The sequence below is a fragment of the Ranitomeya imitator genome, chromosome 6 (genome assembly GCF_032444005.1).
Source record: "Ranitomeya imitator isolate aRanImi1 chromosome 6, aRanImi1.pri, whole genome shotgun sequence".
Taxonomy (NCBI): Eukaryota; Metazoa; Chordata; class Amphibia; order Anura; family Dendrobatidae; genus Ranitomeya; species Ranitomeya imitator.
Window position 1 is genome coordinate 482225344 of NC_091287.1, and position 26767 is coordinate 482252110.

Here is a 26767-nt window from a genome sequence, read left to right on the forward strand (position 1 = left end):
TGGAGAGAGCTGTCTGTGTGACAGCTCCCCAGCGACCACACAACGACTTACCAACGATCATGGCCAGGTCGTATTGCTGGTCGTGATCATTGGTAAGTCATTTAGTGTAACGGTACCTTTAGGCAGCAAGGGACTACAACACAGCACAGTAAGGAAGGCTTCCAACCCCACCTGGATAGGGGGATTCCGAATCGCTTCCAGGCTGGCTGGACCTCACCATCACCTGTGATCCGTACCCTGGACTGTGGTTGCATACTACCACTAAAAGGTAAAGAGACTGCAACCTTGTGTCTTCCAATTCTATCCCGCACTACACCATCTGTCATCTTTGCCTACTACACCGGGAGCCCTTGGGACTACGCTTCACCTGTGGGAAGCCATACCATCCCTACTGCAATAACATCATCCCCAGTGGACCCCTTTAAGCAGCGTCGGTCATCCATGACCGAATACCACAAGTGGAGTCATAAACAAACTTTCTTCTTTATTCACCCAACAACCCCTTTAAAGACCTTCCCTTTAACTTGGAGGGCCAGGGCCATGGATCGGGTCGCTGCCACCATGACACATCCCTTTAAGAACCAGCTCGGTACCGAGTACCCCGCGGTCCTTGTGGGCACTCCATTACCACCAGTGGCAAGCATTTTAATTTTAAAGGAATCTACATCCTCAGAATGCATATAACATTGAATATAATGGTTGAAGAAGGAGTCATTTGCTCTCTGCTCCTGCCATTCAGCCTGTGCATCAGAGTCTCTGTGCAGTAGCCCAAACACTGAACAGTTTCAGGCACTGTATTGGGAGAGTAAGGCTAGGTGAGTAATTTTTTTTATAGCGTACAGACCAAAAGTTTGGACACACCTTCTCATTTAAAGATTTTTCTGTATTTTCATGACTATGAAAATTGTACATTCACACTGAAGGCATCAAAACTATGAATTAACATGCGTGGAATTATATACTTAACAAAAAAGTGTGAAACAACTGAAATTATGTCTTATATTCTAGGTTCTTCAAAGTAGCCACCTTGTGCTTTGCACACTCTTGGCAATCTCTTGATGAGCTTCAAGAGGTAGTCACCGGGAATGGTCTTCCAACAATCTTGAAGGAGTTCCCAGAGATGCTTAGCACTTGTTGGCCCTTTTGCCTTCACTCTGCGGTCCAGCTCACCCCAAACCATCTCAATTGGGTTCAGGTCTGGTGACTGTGGAGGCCAGGTCATCTGGCGTAGCACCCCATCACTCTCCTTCTTGGTCAAATAGCCCTTACACAGCCTGGAGGTGTGTTTGGAGTCATTGTCCTGTTGAAAAATAAATGATGATCCAACTAAACCAAACCGGATGGAATAGCATGCCGCTGCAAGATGCTGTGGTAGCCATGCTGGTTCACTATGCCTTCAATTTTGAATAAATCCCCAACAGTGTCACCATCAAAGTACCCCCAAGCCTTCACACCTCCGCCTCCATGCTTCACGGTGGGAACGAGGCATATAGAGTCCATCCGTTCACATTTTCTGCGTCGCACAAAGACACGGTGGTTGGAACCAAAGATCTCAAATTTGGACTCATCAAACCAAAGCACAGACTTCCACTGGTCTAATGTCCATTCCTTGTGTTCTTTAGCCCAAACAAGTCTCTTCTGCTTGTTGCCTGACCTTAGCAGTGGTTTCCTAGCAGCTATTTTACCATGAAGGCCTGCTGCACAAATCTTCTCTTAACAGTTGTTGTAGAGATGTGTCTGCTGCTAGAACTCTGTGTGGCATTGACCTGGTCTCTAATCTGAGCTGCTGTTAACCTGCGATTTCTGAGGCTGGTGACTCGGATAAACTTATCCTCAGAAGCAAAGGTGACTCTTGGTCTTCCTTTCCTGGGGGTCACATAATGTATATTTTGGAACTATGGAAGCATAATACTGTGAGGTAAGGTTCAATGTGGGGACATCATACTGTGTTGAGGGCATTATGGGGGCATCAAACTTTGATGGAGCAACTGTGGGGTCACCATACTGTCTGTGTGGAGTTTATTGTGGGGACATTCACTGTGGAGGAACTCAATGTGTCATTTTTGTTAGCATCATATTCTATAAGGGTCAAAAAAGTGGTATCGTAGTGCATGTAAGGGGCTTCAGTAAAGGTAAAATTACTGTGCAAATAATGGCCCTCTCTCCGGCCTTTAAAAGTTGGGAAATGTGCTCTTCTGCGACTTCGGCTCTGTGCCGTGACAGTACTGAATATTTTATTTTGAGTGAAGGAGAGGGAGCCAAGTCAGGACTTCTACTATGGGGTTCCATGACTTCTACCTACACGCCTGGCTACCATTTTCATCACCACAAAGGTATTAAAATAAACATGTATGCAGCACACGACAAAAAGCAAAAGATGCTCCACAAGCAGACCAGTGAAATGTGAATTCATAAATGCCGTTAGTAGAGTGAACATGGAGCAAAATGTGAGAAACAACAATTCCGATCTCTGGGTACAAAGCTGATCAACACAATGAACAACACAACATCAGTTTATAAGTCGCAGAGAACAAATAAAATGCATGAAGAGTGATTGCATTATATATAGTTTTCATTATTGACAGAAATACAAAAATGATATACACTCTGCACAATAGCCCTATACTGTGATGTATTATGTACTTACACAGTACCACACTGCCATTTGGTTATCCTGAGGTGCGTTTCAGTATGATTCTAAAAATGACCTGAAAATTCGCCTATATCACATATTTTATACCTAAATGTATATAGCATCAGAATTTATTTTTTTAAATTAAAATAAAACTGATCAAAAATAATTTTATTAGAAAACCCAGTGAGAACTGGATATTTTTTTTCTTTTACTATCACTGTTTTGGTTCCACCTGGTGGATGGAAGTAGAAGATCTCTCAATTCAATTCCCATTGTGCATTTTCCTGTTTTATTTGACTGTAGTGAACATATTGCATAGTGACATCTGAGGGTCCTCACCTGACCTTATGTTCTGTGTCACCATTTATTCTCCATTTCATTCTATTAAAGTTTTAAATGCATGAATATTTAAAATAGAATTAGAATAGAAACTGGAAGCATTGTCATGTCATCAGAAAAGACGAAATTGGTGACACTGACTATATGAAGCAAAGGGATTTTTACATGATTTCCTGTATACTTTGTAGGCATACAGCTCAAAGTGTCTGGACCATAAACCACTCTCTACCTAACTATGCTGGTTATTTCCAAAGACAATTAATAGAGGTGATACATGATCACGGCTCCAGTAGAATAGGGGACAGGCTCCAGTAGAATGGGGGACAGGCTCCAGTAGAATGGGGGACAGGCCCCAGTAGATTGGGGGACAAGCTCCAGTAGAATTGGAGACAGGTTACTGTAGATTGGGGGACAGGCTCCAATAGAATGGGAGACAGGTTAGTGTAGAGTGGGGGACAAGCTCCAATAGAATGGGAGACATGTTACTGTAGATTGGGGGACAGGCTCCAGTAGAATGGGGGACAGGCTCCAGTAGAATAGGGGACAGGCTCCAGTAGAATAGGAGACAGGCCCCAGTAGAATTGGGGACAGGCTCCAGTAGAATAGGAGACAGGCCCCAGTAGAATGGGGGACAGGCTCCAGTAGATTGGGGGACAAGCTCCAGTAGAATTGCAGACAGGCTACTGTAGATTGGGGAACAGGCTCCCGTAGAATGGGAGACAGGCTCCAGTAGAATGGGGGACAGGCTCCAGTAGAATGGGGGACAGGCCCCAGTAGATTGGGGGACAAGCTCCAGTAGAATGGGAGACAGCCTACTGTAGACTGGGGGACAGGCTACGGTAGATTGGGGGACAAACTCCAGTAGATTGGGGGACAAGCTCCAGTAGAATGGGAGACAGGTTACTGTAGATTGGGGGAGAGGCCCCAGTAGTTTGGGGGACAGGCCCCAGTAGAATGGGGGACAGGCCCCAGTAGACTGGGGGACAGGCTCCAGTAGAATGGGGGACAGGCTCCAGTAGAATCGGAGACAGGCTACTGTAGATTGGGGGACAGGCTCCAGTAGAATGGGGGACAGGCTCCAGTAGAATGGGGGACAGGCTCCAGTAGAATGGGAGACAGGCTCTAGTAGAATGGGAGACAGGCTACTGTAGATTTGGGGACAGGCTCCAGTAGAATGAGGGACAGGCCCCAGTAGACTGGGGGACAGGCTCCAGTAGAATGGGGAAAGGGCTAATGTAGATTGGGGGATGGGCTCCAGTAGATTGGTGACAGGCCCCAGTAGATTGGGGGACAGGCTCCAGTAGAATGGGGGGATAGGCTACTGTAGATTGGGGGACAGGCTCCAGTAGATTGGGGGACAGGCTACTGTAGTTTGGGAGACAAGCCCCAGTACAATGGGGGACACATTGAGTGATCATACAGTTACCATCTATCCCATGAATAGGTGAGAAATGTTTATAGTTTATCATCTCTAAGATAGAAAACCCAAGTGTTAGAGAAACATATTAAGCATAGTCACCGCGCAAATTAAGATTTACACAAAATATTAAAAAACATATTAACTGCTACAGGAAGCAGTCAAGCATACATGCTATCTTGGATGACTTATTTCACCATGAGACAAATCTGGAGACTGCCCAAAAGAAAAAGGAGGAAAGATAGATGCAGCTACAAATTGCTGCAGCAGAATTATCTGTAAGAAATGCAAATGCTGCCTCTACTGCACTAGTAAGAATGGCAACCAGAAACATAAGAATTTCGGATATTTCAATTGTAATGGTGAAGGGCACATTGCCAAATACTGTATAAATCCAAAGAAACAACAGAAGAATGAGGATACAAACCAAAATTGACCATATGGTAGTGATTTATTGATGTGTAACACTGACGACTTGATGCCTATGCAAAATTCCTCCTTTTCTTCCTGAAGGCCCTAGACTGTGATGTGGCAGGCACTAATGTACCTTTTCTTGTTGATCCAGGAACATCCTTGTCTTTAATTAACAACAACCTTGTCCCAAAAACAAGAGAAAAACTAAGAGCCTTAGAGGTAACAGGGAAACCTCACTTTGTCTCTATTTCAGATCCTGCATGGTGACTATTCGTCCCATTACTGCAGAACATTCTTTTCTATTGTTAGCAGAAGCTCCGAAAAGACTTCTAGGACGGGACCGGCTGTGTAAATTAAACTGTACTATTTTTTGGACTCCTGATGGTGCACATCTATAGGTGCCTAAAGAAAACACAGATGATGCCTCTCATCCCCGGCAGAGACGCCTACTTATCACTGCGGCCCCGGTACTGCACTGTCGCCTTCCGGGTCGGCAGCTGCCCGGGGTCCATACTGTGGGCTTCTCAAACATGGCTGCCAGAGTGCGCATGCGCGCTGTGCTCTATCGCCTCATTGCTCCATCCGGTCATCTATAGTGATGATGGCGGGCGGTAGCAATATTCATGGCAGGTGCGGCAGCGCACATGCGCTACTCTAGTTTGTCATCTGTTGACTCGGTGCATATAGTGGATGGGACAGCACCATTCTGACACCTCCCCTTGAGAAAGCTACATGCGAAAAGTATGTCGGGGATCTGCTGGTGGGCCATCTTGATCCTCCCCTACCATGTGTAATATCTCTCCTCTCGGTTTCACCCTTTGTTTACAGCCATATGTGCTTTGCTACTTAATATGGTGCTTAGATACCATCTGTATAGGTGTTTTGCACATTGAGTGCTGAAATATTTGGGATCCATTTGTTGCTCTCCATCCTTTACTCCTCCTTATTTGACACATTTGTAGCTAATGGTAAATGTTTTTATGATTTTTTTTTCAATAAATGATGTTTTTTACTTCATCGTTGGTTATGGCTACTCCATTTCTCTAGCGTTTTATTTGTGGTGTTTTGTAGTGAAGAAAACCACTAAGGAACATTGTTCTGTTTATGTAGCTGAATTATAACAGTGGTCTAAGGGGAAGAAAGAGAGCTTTTGCTTTGATCTAGAGGGAACCACAAAATCATAGTGATGACTGCTACTTTTGTATGTTTACAGTTAGGGCCATATATATTTGGACAGAGGCAACATTTTTCAAATTTTGGTTATAGACATTACCACAATGAATTTTAAACAAAACAATTCAGATGCAGTTGAAGTTCAGACTTTCAGCTTTCATTTGAGGGTATCCACATTAAAATTGGATGAAGGGTTTAGGAGATTCAGCTCCTTAACATGTGCCACCCTGTTTTTAAAGGGACCAAAAGTAATTGGACAATTGACTCCAAGGCTTTTTCATGGACAGTTGTGGGCAATCCCTTCGTTATGTCATTCTCAATTAAGCAGATAAAACAGTAAAAAACCCATCCGAGAAATTGCTACAATATTAGGAGTGGCAAAATCTACAGTTTGGTACATTCTGAGAAAGATAGAAAGCACTGGTGAACTCATCAATGCAAAAAGACCTGGGCGCCCACGGAAGACAACAGTGGTGGATGATCGCAGAATAATCTCCATGGTGAAGAACACTCTCCAGGAGGTCGGCGTATCAATATCCAAATCTACCATAAAGAGAAGACTGCATGAAAGTAAATACAGAGGGTTCACTGCACGGTGCAAGCCACTCATAAGCATCAAGAATAAAAAAGCTAGACTGGACTTTGCTAAAAAACATCTAAAAAAGCCAGCACAGTTCTGGAAGAACATTCTTTGGACAGAAGAAAGCAAGATCAACCTCTACCAGAATGATGGAAAGAGAAAAGTATGGCGAAGGCGTGGTACAGCTCATGATCCAAAGCATACCACCTCATCTGTAAAACACGGCAGAGGCAGTGTGATGGCTTGGGCATGCATGGCTGCCAGTGGCACTGGGTCACTAGTGTTTATTGATAATGTGACACAGGACAGAAGCAGCTGAATGAATTCCGGTCAGTCAGTCCACGGCCTTGTATTAATACTGTGCACAGTCAGTCCACACCTAATGTAAATGCTGTGTTCAGTCAGTCTGCGGACTAGTGTGAATGCTGTAGTCAATCTAACCTAATCACTATATTGATTGTTTCACCCCTGGTACAAGTGTATTTTCTGAAATATGAGAGGGCATTCCCAATTTGGAAGACAGAGGATAATAAGAAAAATTTTTCCCTAACTCTGTACCTGAGACATGGTGGTGTTGTACTAGGAGTTGTGTATAGAAGATAAACATTTATAAAACCACATAAAGTATATTGTCATGTACCAGGAAGGTGTTATTACACCTCCGCAGATCTAGAACTCAAGCCTAGACCAACGATTATCAGTAATTAATATGAAAATTAATTACCTTTTATGTGATTCTTTCAATTGTCTTCTTGGCGTCCACAAGGAAAAAAAAAAAAATCATGTTTCATCATGTCAATTGGATTCAGTCGCCTGTAAAAAGACAAACGTATAATAATATGTTCCTGCTACATGCTATACACAACAATAAGTATAACTCACTTGGGCCAAAATTACTTATCTCAGAAATAATGACTGTGGTCAATCTATCCACAGTGTGTTGTCAAAGCTGTAGTCAGTCAGTCAGTCCACAGTCTACTGTAAATGTTGTGGACAGTCAGTCCACAGAGCACTGCAAATATTGTAATCAGTCAGTTCTCAGTCCAATATATATACAGTGGGGCAAAAAAGTATTTAGTCAGTCAGCAATAGTGCAAGTTCCACCACTTAAAAAGATGAGAGGCGTCTGTAATTTACATCATAGGTAGACCTCAACTATGGGAGACAAACTGAGAAAAAAAAACCCAGAAAATCACATTGTCTGTTTTTTTAACATTTTATTTGCATATTATGGTGGAAAATAAGTATTTGGTCAGAAACAAAATTTCATCTCAATACTTTGTAATATATCCTTTGTTGGCAATGACAGAGGTCAAACGTTTTCTGTAAGTCTTCACAAGGTTGCCACACACTGTTGTTGGTATGTTGGCCCATTCCTCCATGCAGATCTCCTCTAGAGCAGTGATGTTTTTGGCTTTTCGCTTGGCAACACGGACTTTCAACTCCCTCCAAAGGTTTTCTATAGGGTTGAGATCTGGAGACTGGCTAGGCCACTCCAGGACCTTGAAATGCTTCTTACGAAGCCACTCCTTCGTAGCCCTGGCGGTGTGCTTTGGATCATTGTCATGTTGAAAGACCCAGCCACATTTCATCTTCAATGCCCTTGCTGATGGAAGGAGGTTTGCACTCAAAATCTCACGATACATGGCCCCATTCATTCTTTCATGTACCCGGATCAGTCGTCCTGGCCCCTTTGCAGAGAAACAGCCCCAAAGCATGATGTTTCCACCACCATGCTTTACAGTAGGTATGGTGTTTGATGGATGCAACTCAGTATTCTTTTTCCTCCAAACACGACAAGTTGTGTTTCTACCAAACAGTTCCAGTTTGGTTTCATCAGACCATAGGACATTCTCCCAAAACTCCTCTGGATCATCCAAATGCTCTCTAGCGAACTTCAGACGGGCCCGGACATGTACTGGCTTAAGCAGTGGGACACGTCTGGCACTGCAGGATCTGAGTCCATGGTGGCGTAGTGTGTTACTTATGGTAGGCCTTGTTACATTGGTCCCAGCTCTCTGCAGTTCATTCACTAGGTCCCCTCGCGTGGTTCTGGGATTTTTGCTCACCGTTCTTGTGATCATTCTGACCACACGTGGTGGGATTTTTCGTGGAGCCCCAGATCGAGGGAGATTATCAGTGGTCTTGTATGTCTTCCATTTTCTAATTATTGCTACCACTGTTGATTTCTTCACTCCAAGCTGGTTGGCTATTGCAGATTCAGTCTTCCCAGCCTGGTGCAGGGCTACAATTTTGTTTCTGGTGTCCTTTGACAGCTCTTTGGTCTTCACCATAGTGGAGTTTGGAGTCAGACTGTTTGAGGGTGTGCACAGGTGTCTTTTTATACTGATAACAAGTTTAAACAGGTGCCATTACTACAGGTAATGAGTGGAGGAAAGAGGAGACTCTTAAAGAAGAAGTTACAGGTCTGTGAGAGCCAGAAATCTTGATTGTTTGTTTCTGACCAAATACTTATTTTCCACCATAATATGCAAATAAAATGTTAAAAAAACAGACAATGTGATTTTCTGGATTTTTTTTTCTCAGTTTGTCTCCCATAGTTGAGGTCTACCTATGATGTAAATTACAGACGCCTCTCATCTTTTTAAGTGGTGGAACTTGCACTATTGCTGACTGACTAAATACTTTTTTGCCCCACTGTACTTTCATTGATTAGTCCACACCTAGTGTAATGCTGGGATAAGCCGGTCTATAATCTATCGTGAATGTTGTGGGCAGCCAGTCCACAGACTAGTGTAAATGATACAGACAGTCAGGCTGATGGTAACATTTTACATTGAGTACAATGTGACTATTTATTGATCCATCCAAAAAAAGGTCTGAAAGGTGAGCTACTGCACAATTGCAGCAAGTATGCTTCAGTGGTTGTGTGGCATTCTGTGCATTTGAAGGAAAACTATGAGAATTTAGACTTTATTCTCAAAAAACCTAACTATGAAGATCAAGGATGGTCAATTCGTGGTGGTCGGAAAGTTCCTTGGGCAGCAAGAAGGATGCACAAAGAACCCATGCTTTTTATGTGAATGGGACAGCCGGAAGAGGACTCATCATCTGGTGCTAAAAAAGTTGGCCAATTAGAACATTTTTGAAACCTGGACTCAAGAACATAGTTACAGAAAATGTAGTTGATCCCACTAAAGTTCTCCTGCCACCCCACCACATTAAGCTTGGTCTGATGAATCAGTTTGTGAAATCTCTACAGAAAGGAGGAGAGACTTTTAAGCACCGGTGAACCAAGTTTCAGGGACTGTCCGAAGCAAAACTGAAGGAAGGCATTTTTGTGTATTTAAAAATTCAGAAACTCATGGAAGACGATGTGTTTGAAACAAAAATAAAGTTGTTGAGAAGAGGGCTTGGGATTCTTTTAAAGAAATCATGAAGAAATTTTTTAGGTGACAACAAAGATCCAAAATATAAGTCCATCATTGAGAACATGCTGAAACGTCTCAATGTCTTGGGTTGTCTGATGAATTTAAAGTTACATTTTTTATATTTCCATTTGGTTACTTTCCTAAAAACCTTGGTGATGTTGGCAAAGAGCAAGGAGAAAGATTTAGTCAAGATATCAAGGAGATGGAATGACAATACCAAGGTAGATGGAACGTTAACATAATGGGGGGCTACTGCTGGATGCTTCACAAAGTAGATCCTCAAGCCTTCTCTAAGAGAAAGGGTATCAATAGAAGCTTTGAAGAGAAAAGGAAAAGGCACAATGATTAATTTCCAATAAAACTACAGAATGTATGTTAAGTACATTTTTATATACAATTTAATTTTGTGTACATTTTTGGCTCCAATAAAGGTTGTTTTTGTTCATCTTGCTACTACATAATTTCACTCTCGTTTTGCGTAAAATTCATACTTAATGGTTAAAAATATTTTTTTTTCAATCAGGGGATAAGAAAACATAGGAAACAGTGATTGCATTTGAAAAGATTTTCATAAACCCCAAATTTGCATACCTGTGTTATCAGAGAGAGGAGTCTAATAGGTAACTTTTCTCCTTGTGGAGAGTGACATGCCAAGTCTGGCATGCCAGTATGAGGAGCCCCAACCCCTTGCATGTTCCTCTGGGCAATTGCATTTGGAAAATTGAACTCTAGTGCCACTTATTGGAAGTAGCAATCCTCTAAAGAGACAATTTGCATATCAGAGAGAGGAAATTGATAATGAAATTAATAACTATATAATAAATCTACCTCACTCATCCCTTTAATCCCTTAAACAGGCTCGGACTGGCCTACAGGGAATCAGTGAATCCCCCGGTGGGCTGCAGGACCAGCACTGTCAAGAGAAGGACTCCTCCCCCTCCTACACTAGCACAGCTATGCACTGCTGTGCTAATCCAGGTCCATAGTGGTGCAATCCCTCCGTCCCCGGCTGTACTCTCTCTAGGTGTTGGAGTCAGACTGACATCTGTGCAGGAGAGGTGCCATTGACAGTAACATCTCTCTTGTCCAGTGTCAGTTTGACTTCAACACCTAGCCTGAGCACAGCAGGGGAAGGATAGAAAACAGAAAAATCTGAACAGAATATATAATCCTTGGGGATACAACCACCTACAGAAAATTAATGGGGGATCCAACTCCATAGTATGTGCAGAAATTAAACTTTCTGGGCCTAAAGGGGAAATCATTGGGCACCCTGAATAAGAAGGAGTACATGTTTGTGACTAATCATAGTCCAAACGAGGCTTTCTTTTATCATATACCCAAGGTACATAAGAACCAGACGGACCCTCCAGGGAGGCACATCATTTCGAGCATTGGCAGCCTCACGGCAAATTTATCTTGATATGTGGAGACCCATTTACAAAAATGTATGCCTTTGATTCCGGCATACCTGAAGGACACGGGTCATACTTTGGAGATTTTAGAAACAATAAAGTGGAATTCGAAATACCTCCTGGCAACTTTAGACATAAAATCACTATATACTGTTATCAATCAAGATATAGGATGCCAGGCGTCTGGGTATTTTCTTCAAAAATTAGGGATATACTCCACAAGTCAAATTGAGTACATACAGGAGTGCATAATGTTCATCACTAAGCACAATTATTTTATGTATGAGGGAGGTTTCTTCCTACAACAATGGGGCACGGCAATGGGGACTCGGTTCGCCCCCTCGTTTGCCAATATATATGTAGCCAAGTGGGAGGAGTCAGCAATTTACGAAAATGGTCAATTACATACGGGGGTGGTACTATCGCATCGATTTATCGACGATATCATACTTATATGGGAGGATTCCAGGTCTGATCTAGACTCATTTATCTCAGGTCTCAACACCAATAACTTTGGCCTTGAGTTTACACCTACTGTGAGCGATAGTACCATCAATTTCCTGGACCTGAACATTTTCGTGGAAGGGGCAACCTATGCACGAAATGTTATCGTAAGGAGGTGGACTCAAATAGTTTTATCCATACCACTAGCTGCCACCTGCCGGTATGGCTTACGAACATCCCAAAGGGGCAATTTACCAGAATTCAGCGCAACTGTACCAACCTAAGTGACTTTGATCGGGAATCTGGGTATCTCACACAACAATTACTGGAGAAGGGCAATTCTCTGCCAGTAATTGAACAAGCAGCGAATAAAGCAAGAGCAACACCCAGGAGCACTCTGATGCATAAACCAAGACCCGATGTCCAAGGAACGGCAACTATCCCTAAACAAATTAAACAATTGGCTATCATAACACAGTTCCATGCAGGATACAGGCAATTTCAGGGGATTATTCGGAAACATTGGGCAACCCTACAGAGGGACAGGATCATAGGGGAGTATTTACCTGTATACCCCAGGTTTGTGTATAGGAGAGCCCAGACACTAAATAATCTTCTTGCCCCTACAGCTAAATTGGCCTGTAACAAGCAGGATCCATTGCAGAGCCAGCGACCCAACCAGAATTTGGGCTTTACGCTGTGTGGGGGGTGTTTTTGCTGCGTCCATACGGGTTTTAAGAAAACATGCCAAGCTACATTCAGGAATAACAACAACACTGAGTTATTCAAGATTCAGGACAGAATTACATGTTTCTCAACAGGAATAATTTATCTGATCCAGTGTCCATGTAAAAAACTGTATGTTGGCAGGACTAAGAGGAAACTAATGGTACGAATAAAGTAACATCTGAGAAATATTCAGAAAGGGTTCCTGGGTCACCCTCTGTCTCGTCACTTCAAAGAGAAACATAATATGAGCATCAAGGAGGTGCAATTTTGTGGGATTCAGAAGGTGCGACCAAATCCAAGGGGGGCTACTTCCTAAAACAAATGGCCAAAATCGAGTCGGAATGGATATTCAGGTTAGATTGCCTTACCCCCAAAGGCCTGAACCATGAATTTGAACTACATGCTTTCTAAAAGATACATGTGGTGGTCCTTGGCATAGTATTTTTTATGACTGGGTGTTCTAATACATCCAGTCATCATATAGGGTCTTATGTCAACTTTGGGGTCTGTGTGACAGTTTTTATAATACTGCCCACCTTTTAGTGTCGCACAGCATATATGCATATATTTCCACGCAGATACAATTTCTCATATATTGACTTTTACATACATGTATTTATTTTTATATATATACGGTAATACATATATTTTAATGGTATATTTTAACGGGAGTATTTATCGACACTAGGGTTGAGCGAAACGGATCGTTCATTTTCATAAGTCGCCGACTTTTGGCAAAGTCGGGTTTCATGAAACCCGACCCGATCCCTGTGTGGGGTCGGCCATGCGGTACGTGACTTTCGCGCCAAAGTCGCGTTTCAATGACGCGAAAAGCGCCATTTCTCAGCCAATGAAGGTGGACGGAGAGTGTGGGCAGCGTGATGACATAGGTCTCAGTCCCCACCATCTTAGAGAAGGGCATTGCAGTGATTGGCTTGCTTTCTGCGGCGTCACAGGGGCTATAAAGGGGCGTTCCCGCCGACCGCCATCTTACTGCTGCTGATCTGAGCATAGGGAGAGGTTGCTGCCGCTTCGTCAGAAGCAGGGATAGCGTTAGGCAGGGTCCATTAACCACCAAACCGCTTGTGCTGTAGCGATTTCCACTGTCCAACACCACCTTTTGTTTGCAGGGACAGTGGAGGCTAATTTTTTTTTTCCTCAGCGCTGTAGCTCATTGGGCTGCCCTAGAAGGCTCCCTGATAGCTGCATTGCTGTGTGTACGCCGCTGTGCAAACCAACTGCTTTTTTCAAAGCACAAATCCTGTTGCTCCTTCCTTTCTGCACAGCTATCTTTTTTGTTTGTCCACAATTTTGACTTTTTTGTGCAGCAGTCCACACCTTGTTATTGCTGCCTGCCATACTTTGCTGAGATTACTGCAGGGAGATAGTAATTGTAAGACAGTCCCTTTTTTTTTTTTTTTTCGTTATATCTCTTCAAGCCACTTTCTGCCACAGAAAATATACTCTAATACAGTGGCCCAGATTTATTCACTAGTCTCCCTGAAGAAAAAAAAAAAAGGGTGCAGATTAAAATTGACAAATCTGCATCAGTGGCAGTCCTGTGTGTGGCATCTGTGTCTCATTTTCTGGCACAGAAAATATACAGTCTAACAGTGGGCCTGATTTCTTGCCAAATCTCACATAAAAAAAAAAAAAAATAGTGGGAGATTAAGATTGGCATTTCTGCTTCGGTGCCAGTGCTGTGTGTGGCATCTGTCTCTAATTTTGTGCCACAGAAACCCTAGTGTGTAATACTGGGCCAGATTTTTTTAAAATTCTCCCTGAAAAAAAAAAAAATAGTGGGAGATTAAGATTGGCATTTCTGCTTCGATGCCAGTCCTGTGTGTGCCACCTGTCTCTAATTTTGTGCCACATTAAACCTAGCACTGTTGCGCAGTTTGTCCTGATTATGCCGGTACCCCATATGTGGGGGTAAACCACTGTTTAGGCACACGTCGGGGCTCGGAAGGGAGGGAACACCATTTGACTTTTTGAATAAAAGATTGGCTGGAATCAATGGTGGCGCCGTGTTGCGTTTGGAGACCCCTGATGTGCCTAAACAGTGGAAACCCCTCAATTCTAACTCCAACGCTAACCCCAACACACCCCTAACCCTTATCCCAACTGTAGCCGTAACCCTAAACACAACCCTAACCCCAACACACCCCTAACCCTAACCACAACCCTAATTCCAACCCAACCCTAACCCTAAGGCTATGTGCCCACGTTGCGGATTCGTGTGAGATTTTTCAGCACCATTTTTGAAAAATCCACGGGTAAAAGGCACTGCGTTTTACCTGCAGATTTACCGCGGATTTCCAGTGTTTTTTGTGCAGATTTCACCTGCGGATTCCTATTGAGAAACAGGTGTAAAACGCTGCGGAATCCGCACAAAGAATTGACATGCTGCGGAAAATACAACGCAGCACGGTATTTTCCGCACCATGGGCACAGCGGATTTGGTTTTCCATATGTTTACATGGTACTGTAAACCTGATGGAACACTGCTGCAAATCCGCAGCGGCCAATCCGCTGCGGATCCGCAGCCAAATCCGCACCGTGTGCACACAGCCTAATTCTAAAGGTATGTGCACACGCTGCGGAAAACGCTGCGGATCCGCAGCAGTTTCCCATGAGTTTACATTTCAATGTAAACCTATGGGAAACAAAAATCGCTGTACACATGCTGCAGAAAAACTGCACGGAAACGCAGCGGTTTACATTCCGCAGCATGTCACTTCTTTCTGCGGATTCCGCAGCGGTTTTACAACTGCTCGAATAGAAAATCGCAATTGTAAAACCGCAGTGAAATGCACAGAAAAACCGTGGTAAATCCGCGATAAATCCACAGCGGTTTAGCACTGCAGATTTATCAAATCTGCTGCGGAAAAATCCGCAGAGGACCAGAATACGTGTGCACATACCGTACCCTAACCCTAACCCTAACCCTAGTTCTAACTCCAACCTTAGTGGGGAAAAAAAAAAATTCTTTATTTTATTATTGTCCCTACCTATGGGGGTGACAAAGGGGGGGGGTCATTTACTGTGTTTTTTATTTTGATCACTGTGATAGGTTTTATCACAGTGATCAAAATTCACATTGGAACGAATCTGCCGGCCGGCAGATTCGGCGGGCGCACTGCGCATGCGCCCGCCATTTTGGAAGATGGCGGCGCCCAGGAAAGAAAACGGATGGACCCCGGGAGGCTAGGTAAGTATAAGGGGGGGAGATCAGGGCATGGGGGGGCCTCGGAGCACGGGGGGGTGGATCGTAACACGGGGGTGGATCGGAGCACGGGGGGTGGATCGGAGTGCGGGGGGTGGATCGGAGTGTGGGGGGGTGGATCGTAACACGGTGGGGTGGATCGGAGCACGGGGGTGGATCGGAGTGCGGGGGGTGGATCGGAGTGTGGGGGGGTGGATCGGAGTGCAGGGGGGTTGGATTGGAGCACAGGGGGTGGGATTGGAGCACGGGGGGAGCGGACAGGAGGACGGGGAGCGGAGCACAGGACGGAGGGGAGCGGACCACAGATCGGAGGGCTGGGGGGGCGATCGGTGGGGTGGGGGCACAAAAGTGTTTCCAGCCATAGCCGATGATATTGCAGCATCGGCCATGGCTGGATTGTAATATTTCACCAGTTTTTTAGGTGAAATATTACAAATCGCTCTATTTGGCAGTTTCACTTTCAACAGCCAATCAGAGCGATCGTGGCAACGGGGGGGGGGGTGAAGCCACCCCCCCTGGGCTAAAGTACAACTCCTCCTGTCCCTGCAGGCCGGGTGAAATTACAGTTAACCCTTTCACCCAGCCTGCAGGAGCCCAATCCGGCCATGACGCATATGCTGCGTCACAGGTCGAATTGGCACGGGTTTTCATGACACATACGGTGCGTCAAAGGTCGGGAAGGGGTTAAGATTGGCATTTCTGCTTCGGTGCCAGTCCTGTGTGTGCCACCTGTCTCTAATTTTGTGCCACATTAAACCTAGTGTGTAACACTGGGCCAGATTTTTTTCAATTTCTCCCTGGAAAAAAAAATAGTGGGAGATTAAGATTGGCATTACTGCTTCGGTGCCATTCCTGTGTGTGCCACCGGTCTCTAATTTTGTGCCACATTAGACCTAGTGTGTAATTCTGGGCCAGATTTCTTTTAAATTCTCCCTGAAAAAAAAAATAGTGGGAGATTAAGATTGGCATTCCTGCTTCGGTGCCATTCCTATGTGTGCCACCTGTCTCTAATTTTGTGCGACATTAAACATAGTGTGTAACACTGGGCCAGATTTCTTTTAAATTCTCCATGAAAAAAAAAAATAGTGGGAGATTAAGATTGGCATTTCTGCTTCGGTGCCAGTCCTGTGTGTGCCACCTGTCTCTAATTTTGTGCCACATTAAACCTAGTGTGTAATACTGGGCCAGATTTCTTTTAAATTCTCCCTGGAAAAAAAGATAGTGGGAGATTAAGATTGGCATTTCTGCTTCGGTGCCATTCCTGTGTGTGCCACCTGTCTCTAATTTTGTGCCACAGAAAACCTAGTGTGTAACACTGGGCCAGATTTCTTTTAAATTCTCCCTGGAAAAAAAAAATTGTGGGAGATTAAGATTGGCAATTCTGCGTCAGTGCCAGTGCTGTGTGTGGCATATGTCTCTAATTTTGTGTCACAGAACATATACTGTATAAGAGTGGGCCACATTTCTGCAATATTCTCCCAGAAAAAATAAAAAGGGGGAGATTTTTATTGGTAGTGTCTGCATCAGCGTCAGTTCTGTTAGTGGCATATCTGTCTGCCACTGAAGCTGTGTACTGTTATACATCGGGCCTGATTTTCCCTGCAGTCTCACCCACCTATAAAGGGATATATAAATCCAACAGAAGTTTGAGTTCACCTTGTAACTGGTTTTACAGTAACAAATACCATTAGTTTGGTTACGTTTTTCAAACAATGAGGAAGTCTGGTGGAAGAGGTCGTGGCCGTGGGCGGTCATTGCCAGCTGGTAATGATGGTAGTGGTGGTGGAGCATCAGGTGGTCGTGGGAAAAGCAATATAGCACCTAAGTCTCGAGTTGTTGAGCCAGGTTCGTCGTCTGGCTACGCAAGGCCTCGAACGCTCCCTTTTCTGGGAGTAGGAAAACCGCTTTTAAAGCCGGAGCAGCAAGAACAAGTTTTGGCTTTCCTTGCTGACTCAGCCTCTAGCTCTTTCACCTCCTCTTCTGAAACTGCTAAATGTAAAAGCAGCGCGTTGTTAGTGGATGTTCACGGTCACGGACAAGTCGCTTCCTTGTCTTCTTCACCAAGAACAACAGAAAAGGATGCGTCAGGCGACACAACGAGTTACTCCATGGAGCTCTTTACACATACCGTTCCTGGGTTAGAAAGTGAAACAGTTAACAGGCCATGCCCATTACAAGTTGAATCGGACATGGAGTGCACAGATGCACAGCCACAGCCAGATTACTATGCTGTTCCTTTGACTCAGACCAGAACATTGCCATCGCAGTGTACTGATCCAGAATCAGACCCTGATGAGACTATGGTGCCCCGTCACGAACGCTATACCACTGGCTTACATGGTGACACAGACGAAGTTGCACACGAGATAGAAGAGGAGGTCATAGATGACCCAGTTGTTGACCCCGATTGGCAGCCATTGGGGGAACAGGGTGCAGGCGGCAGTAGCTCTGAAGTGGAGGAGGAGGAGCCGCAGCAGGAATCAACATCGCAACAGGTTCCATCTGCCGGGCCCGTATCTGGCCAAAAACGCGTGGCAAAACCAGTTGTAGGACAGCGTGGCCATCCGTTTAAAGAAGCTCAGTCTGCAATGCCTGAAAAGGTATCCGATAGTAGAAAGAGTGCAGTCTGGCATTTTTTTAAACAACATCCAAATGATCAGCGCAAAGTCATCTGTTAAAAATGTTCAACTACCTTAAGCAGAGGTCAGAATCTTAAAAGTCTAAATACAAGTTGCATGCGTAGACATTTAACCACCATGCATTTGCAAGCCTGGACTAACTACCACACGTCCCTTAAGGTTGTAGCACCCTCGGCCAATGAAGCTAGTCAGCAACACTACATCCCTTCCCTCACTGTAAGCCCACCATTTCCCGCACCACCTGCAGTAAATGTGCAGGTTTCGTCGCCAGGCCAAAGCAGCCAGGGAATCACCAGGTTCGTGGTAGGAAACACTGCATGTAGGGCACCAGCAAGAATACCATCTCCAACCCTCTCTCAGTCTGCCATGTCCACCAGCACCTCCACTAGTTCCACCATCTGCAGCTCTCCTGTCCAGCTGACCCTACAGGAGACTCTCGTTAGGAAAAGGAAGTACTCATCCTCGCATCCGCGTACACAGGGTTTGAACACCCACATTGCTAGACTAATCTCATTAGAGATGATGCCCTATCGGTTAGTTGAAAGCGAAGCTTTCAAAGCCCTGATGGACTACGCTGTACCACGCTACGAGCTACCCAGTCGACACTTTTCGAGAAAAGCCATCCCAGCCCTCCACCAGCATGTAAAAGACCACATCATCCATGCACTCAGGTAATCTGTGAGTACAAAGGTGCACCTGACAACAGATGCATGGACCAGTAGGCATGGCCAGGGACGTTACGTGTCCATCACGGCACACTGGGTTAATGTGGTGGATGCAGGGTCCACAGGGGACAGCAATATTGGGACAGTTCTGCCTAGCCCACGGTCTAGGAAACAGTTGGCTGTAGGCGTTCGCCCCCCCTCCTCCTCCTCCTCGTCCTCCTGCAGAAGCGAGAGCTCATCCACAGACCGCAGTCGCACGACCACTCCATCCACAGCTGCCACTGTTGCACACGAGGTGTCCCATTATGGGACAGCTAGTGGCAAGCGTCAGCAGGCTGTATTGGCAATGAAGTGTTTGGGTGACAACAGACACACCGCGGAAGTTCTGTCCGAGTTCTTGCAGAAAGAAACTCAGTCATGGCTGGGCACTGTACATCTTGAGGCAGGCAAGGTAGTGAGTGATAACGGAAGGAATTTTATGGCAGCCATAGCCCTTTCACAACTGAAACACATTCCTTGCCTGGCTCACACCTTAAACCTGGTGGTGCAGTGCTTCCTGAAAAGTTATCCGGGGTTACCCGACCTGCTCCTCAAAGGGCGCAGACTTTGCGCGCATATCCGCCATTCACCGGTACACTCCAGCCGTATGCAGAACCATCTGCGGTCTTTGAACCTTCCCCAGCATCGCCTAATCATCGACGTTGCAACAAGGTGGAACTCCACACTGCACTTGCTTCAGAGACTGTGCAAACAGAGGCGTGCTGTTATGTATTTGTGGGAGGATACACATACACGGGCAGGCAGTTGGATGGCAGACATGGAGTTGTCATGTGTGCAGTGGTCGAAGGTACAAGACCTGTGTCAAGTCCTTCTGTGTTTTGAGGAATGCACGCGGCTGGTTAGTGCAGACAACGCCATAATAAGCATGAGCATCCCCCTAATGCGTCTGCTGATGCAAAGTTTGACGCACATAAAGGAGCAGGCGTCTGCAGCCGAGGAAGAGGAAAGCCTTGATGACAGTCAGCCATTGTCTGGTCAGGGCAGTCTACAGGACGAGATAGCGGGCGAAGAGGAGGAGGACGAGGAGGATGATGGGATGAGTATTTTTTGAATGAGGAAGCTTCTCAGGGGCCAATAGAAACTGTTGGCGTTGCAAGGCCGGGTTCAGGTTTTTTGAGGGAGACAAGTGACGTAGATTTGCCTGAAACTGCCCCTCAACCCAGCACAAGCGCAGATTTCACAACTGGAACTTTGGCCCACATGGCAGATTATGCCTTACGTATCCTCAAAAGTGACCCACGCATTATTAAAATGATGACCGATGACGATTACTGGTTGGCCTGCCTCCTTGATCCTCGCTATGAAGGCAAATTGCAAAATATCATGCCACATGAGAACCTCGAACAAATATTAGCAACCAAACAAGGAACTCTGCTAGACCGTTTGATTCAGGCATTCCCAGCACACAGCGCCGGTGATGGTTCTCACGCGAGGTGCAGGGAGCAACAAGGCAGAGGTGTTAGAGGTGCACAAATCAGAAGTGGCGTTGGACAGAGGGGTTTTCTGACCAGGTTGTGGAGTGATTTCGCAATGACCGCAGACAGGACAGGTACTGCAGCATCAATTCAAAGTGACAGGAGACAACATTTGTCCAGTATGGTTACTAACTATTTTTCATCCCTTATCGATGTTCTCCCTCAACCGTCATTCCCATTTGATTACTGGGCATCCAAAATAGACACCTGGCCTGAATTGGCAGAATATGCATTGCAGGAGCTTGCTTGCCCAGCAGCTAGTGTGCTATCAGAAAGAGTATTCAGTGCTGCTGGTTCAATATTGACTGAAAAAAGGACTCGTCTGGCTACCCAAAATGTTGATGATCTAACCTTCAATAAAATGAACAACTCATGGATTTCGAATTATTTTGCCCCACCTTTCCCGGCTGACACCTAGCTTTCCTATAAAAAGGTCTTGCTTGTGGACTGGTCTTACTGACTGTTCCAATCTCTTAATCTGCAGCAGCTGTTTGTCCAGCACACGACATGTTTACACCTCCCTAAATGCGCTAACTCCCCCCCACGGGGCCGTGGTCTCGCCACTTGGCGCAAGCATCCGTGAGAGTGCCGTTTGTCTGAAGAGGTGGGTGTGCCCGCTTTTGGCCGACGGCACTGCCACTGGGTCCCTCATAGTACAATGAAGTGTCTCTGGCGGTGGTGGCGAACAACCAACGTCAGACACACCGTTGTAACATGAAGGGCCCTGGGCCTGTACCGCCGGCCACAAGAGAGTTCCCCCCCCAGCTCAAACAGTGTTCTACCACTTGCAAAATTATCTCTCACAGCTCCACCAATGTTTAGTCTATGCGCTGACATCCTTCAATGCCTGGCACTGACAATACCAATTTGTTGACATGTATGATGCTAGTTAAAATAGTCAGGGTCAGTGTCCTATATTGACACCAGTAAATACTTAGCGGCGCCAAATTACTATGTCTGAAACTCAGCAGAGGAACCCACCCCTGTACCTAAGTATGCCACCCTTTTGTTTTTTGGTTTAGTTGTTTCGAGAGACATTAACATCTATTTATTTTTGGGGAGTACTAACTGTGTCAGACACTCCTTCCAATCGTCCTCCGCTGAACAAACCAATGCTGCCTGTGTACCCCTGCAAGATAATTCGAACTGCATTGAGCCTAATTTTTTTTATTTTAGGACTACTAAGTCTGTCTGCGGTCCCTCCTTCCAATAGTACTCCGCTGACCACACCAATGCTGCCTGTGTACCCCTGGAACCTATTTAAAAGTGCATAGAGCCTACTTTCTTTATTGTAGGCCTACTAAGTCTGTCTGCGGTCCATCCTTCCATTTGTCCTCCGCTGAGCACACCAATGCCGACCGTGTACCCATGTACCTTTTTTTCAATCTGCAGTGAGCCAACTTTGTGATGTAAGGCCTACTAGCAGTGTCTTTCTGCGCCACTTAATACAGCTGTACTCCTCTTAAAAAAAAAAAAGGCTGGTTTTCAGCCTGTTAGAATTATAAAACTGCATTGGGGCCACAAGTTTCGTTGTGGTCTACAAACTGATTCTTCCGCTCCAAGGTGTTCTCCTGGTTGCCTTTCCTGAGCTTCAATCTTCAGGCTCTTGTTAAATAGTTTTTTAATGGAACAACTGCAGTGGGGCTACTAGTTGGGTTGGGGCCTACTAACGGTGTCTGCCGCTCCAAAATATTCTCCAGGTTGCCTTTCTTGAGCTTCAATCTTCAGGCTCTCGTTACATAGTTTTTTAATCGAACAACTGCAGTGGGGCTACTAGTTGGGTTGGGGCCTACTACCAGTATATGCCGCTCCAAGGTGTTCTCCTGGTTGCCTTTCCTGAGCTTCAATCTTCAGGCTCTTGTTAAATAGTTTTTTAATGGAACAACTGCAGTGGGGCTACTAGTTGGGTTGGGGCCTACTAACGGTGTCTGCTGCTCCAAGGTGTTCTCCAGGTTGCCTTTCCTGAGCTTCAATCTTCAGGCTCTTGTTAAATAGTTTTTTAATGGAACAACTGCAGTGGGGCTACTAGTTTGGTTGGGGCCTACTAACGGTGTCTGCCGCTCCAAGGTGTTCTCCAGGTTGCCTTTCCTGAGCTTCAATCTTCAGGCTCTCGTTAAATAGTTTTTTAATGGAACAACTGCAGTGGGGCTACTAGTTGGGTTGGGGCCTACTACCAGTGTATGCCGCTCCAAGGTGTTCTCCTGGTTGCCTTTCCTGAGCTTCAATCTTCAGGCTCTTGTTAAATGTTTTTTTATTGGAACAACTGCAGTGGGGCTACTAGTTGGGTTGGGGCTTACTACCAGTGTCTGCCGTTCCAAGGTGTTCTCCAGGTTGCCTTTCCTGAGCTTCAATCTTCAGGCTCTTGTTAAATAGTTTTTTAATGGAACAACTGCAGTGGGGCTACTAGTTGGGTTGGGGCCTACTAACGGTGTCTGCCGCTCCAAGGTGTTCTCCAGGTTGCCTTTCCTGAGCTTCAATCTTCAGGCTCTTGTTAAATAGTTTTTTAATGGAACAACTGCAGTGGGGCTACTAGTTTGGTTGGGGCCTACTAACGGTGTTTGCCGCTCCAAGGTATTCTCCAGGTTGCCTTTCCTGAGCTTCAATCTTCAGGCTCTCGTTAAATAGTTTTTTAATCGAACAACTGCAGTGGGGCTACTAGTTGGTTTGGGGCTTACTACCAGTGTATGCCGCTCCAAGGTATTCTCCTGGTTGCCTTTCCTGAGCTTCAATCTTCAGGCTCTTGTTAAATATTTTTTTAATGGAACAACTGCAGTGGGGCTACTAGTTGGGTTGGGGCCTACTACCAGTGTCTGCCGCTCCAAGGTGTTCTCCAGGTTGCCTTTCCTGAGCTTCAATCTTCAGGCTCTTGTTAAATAGTTTTTTAATGGAACAACTGCAGTGGGGCTACTAGTTGGGTTGGGGCCTACTACCAGTGTCTGCCGCTCCAAGGTGTTCTCCTGGTTGCCTTTCCCTAGCTTCTATCTTCAGGCTCTCGTTAAATTGTTTTTAATATAACACTGCATTTGGCCTACTTGTTTAGTTGGCCCTACCAACGGTGTCTGCCGCTCCTTGATGTTCTCCTACACTGAACAAACCAGTGCCACCTGTTTACTACTGTTACCAATTTTGAACTGCATTTAGCCTACTTACTGATTTGGGCCTACTCACTGTGTCAGCCTCTCATTACAGTTGTACTGCACTGAACAAAGCAATGCCCCCTGGTTAGTCCTGTTACCAATTTTGAACTGCATTTAGCCCACTTTATTCTTTGGGCCTATATCTTTGTTTCCTCCTCATCCTGCCCATTGCCCAGCCAGTGATAGATGAGTCTGCTGGTGCATTGACCCAGAACGCTACATTCCCCGTGCACGCTACACAGCAAGAATGTGACCCTGCTGAAAGTCAGGTTCCCCTTCCCGCATACTATACCACCTTACACGGGGACAAAGAGGAAGGTGCAGATGAAAGTGCAGGTTTCTTCATCAGGTGGGGGGGGGAATACTCGTTGGCGACGTCACTGGCACAGGGCCCCTCATAGTATGCAAAAAGTGTCGCTGCCGGTGGGAGGCGCCCCCGCCGTGCAAACACACCGCAGTACTTTGAGGGGCCCTGTGCCAGTGCCAATGCCAACGAGTGGCCCCCCCCTGCTTGCTCAGGATCACAGCACTTGCAAAGTTTAAATACTTACCTCTCCCTGCTCCACTGCTCTGAGGTGGTCCAGATTACCTGGGCCCACTAAATACTTGAACCAGCCCTACCCCCCACAACTTTAGCCAAATGACCCCCAATTTCCAATGCCTTACTATTATTATAAGGTAAATTAAGATTGACAAGCTTCAGTAACAAGAATGGATGTATTTGCCATTAAAATGGGCACTGTAGGTGTTTTCCTGACCTCCACTCACTGCCGACTATGCTCCCCTATTGACTTGCATTGGGTTTCGTGTTTCGGTCGATCCCCGATTTTTCGCGATAATCGGCCGATTCCACTCGACTCAACTTTTGAGATAGTCGGGTTTCGCGAAACCCGACTCGACCCTAAAAAACTAAAAGTCGCTCAATCGACACATGGTCAGCATGCGTTGGGCTTTTTTAATAAACATCACAATTTTTGGTTTTAAAGTTCTTAATAATAAAGACAGTTTATTTGTATACACAATTCTTAAGTAAATGTATTATTAATTTGTTACATATAATTTCTGTATATGGTCCGGACATATAGGTACTAAGCAGAGTCTGGTACAATATTTGGTAGGGGTTATACATTTCTAATAATCCGGATACTATGTAAATATATTATATGGCATAATATTAGGCTGCTAGTATGGACTCATATGTATTGAGGCAGTGGGGGCGGGATTCATAGGTCTGGGAGGTAGGCACATATGTTCAGCAAAGGTATATATAGAAGAGAAGCTTCCACGTGGGACCGAAACCCTGATGAAGAAGGGCACACCCCTTCGAAACGCGTCGGTAGTTTTGTGTCCCAGTGAGGCTCCGTAGGCCTGTGACGTCACACCCTGCCTGTCAGCGTCGGCCATCTTTTTTCTCAGTGTAACCAGGGACGCCTCCGGCTGGGACGTTCCCTAGCTCTATACTGTGCAGCGATACCTTGCACGGATTGCGGCCAGCACTAGCAAGTGTGCGCCCACCCAACCGCCACTATCCGCAGGATTACTTTGCCCCCACACCTGCCGCCAATACCGCTCAATCACCGCACACCATTGCCGGGATCTACCACAAGCAGCCATGCGGGGATTCAGTGCAACATGTGTCATCTTGCCAGCCATTACCTGATGCGGTAAGAGTTTCTTTGCTAAATATTTTATTAGCATGCAAGTGGGATATATTGATGCATTACGGGCAGTATATCTGCTTATAATCATAGTGTGGGCACATCCTCAATACTAGTGCTGCGTGTACCGCGGGGAGCGGGTGGCTTCACAGCCTACATTTTGGTCAGCAATCTAGTTCTATTATTATTCTTACCATGATATTTTACATTTAAGTACTGAAGACATTAATATTTTTTGGTTGCTCCCTGATAGTCAGGGATAGTTGTATCTATATCACCCGAGCGCGGTATCAGTCATTTGTATATTTGTTCATTTTCACAGAAGTGGCACAATTTCTGGGATACCAGCAGGTGGGGGATTATACAATCTATTCCCACTCATTTAGTGGGTACTAGTGGTGAGCGCCAGTGATATTTGTAGAATATATAATCATGACATCCTATAAATGATCCCTTGCCTGACAAAACTGGGACCTAGGCAATACCCACATGGACACTCCTCTTTAGTATAGAACAACAGAAAACTTTGGGGCCCCCCAAAGAAGCCATCGTGAAACGCGCGTTGGGGCTATGGTTGTGGTGTCCAGAAGAGGTACTATGGGTAAGAACATTCATATATTTATGGGATAAGTGGCGGTGTGTTTCTTTTTCTATATACAAGCATTTGGCACTTTATGGACTTTGATCACTATTGATTGTACATGATTTACTCAGTGCCATATCAACTATGAACATGCACCTTTTCATACCAAGCATTGGCACTTTTTCTAATCTTTGATTAATACGATACCCACCTCATGATAGATTTTCCGGGACCCACATTTATGTTGTTTTCAATCTCTCTCTGTATGTAACTTTTGTTGTTATTAATCTGGAAATATATGTGCCTTTTTGTTACAATAAAGAAACTTTAGTATATTTACTTCTTGTTGGACCAACTACTCCAAGCAGGGGAAGGATGGAGTGTGCCACTATGGATTAGCCCAGCAGTGCATAGCTAATTAGTGTGCTAAATGGCACAGAGTGGTCAATATGACCAGGTTTAAGTGCCCCTCCCCCACCCAGCTCAATGAAATCTTGTTGCATGGGGCTGGGGGCAGGTCACCATAGCAGTCTCCCCCTAATTCTTCTCTCAGCACCTTGAAGCTGCATTGGTGCTGCGTCATTGCCCAGCATCAGCAGCTGCGTATCTCCTCCCTCTTCTGCAGCTATTGCCATCAAGATGACTCCTGTGTCCTCAGAAGACTGTGAGGAGAAGCAGATTACATTTGTAAATATTATGTTATGTGCACTTAATATGTGTAATAGAACACTGGATCCATATGTATCAATTTCGGTGGAGCGAGACTTATCTATATAATTTAAGCAA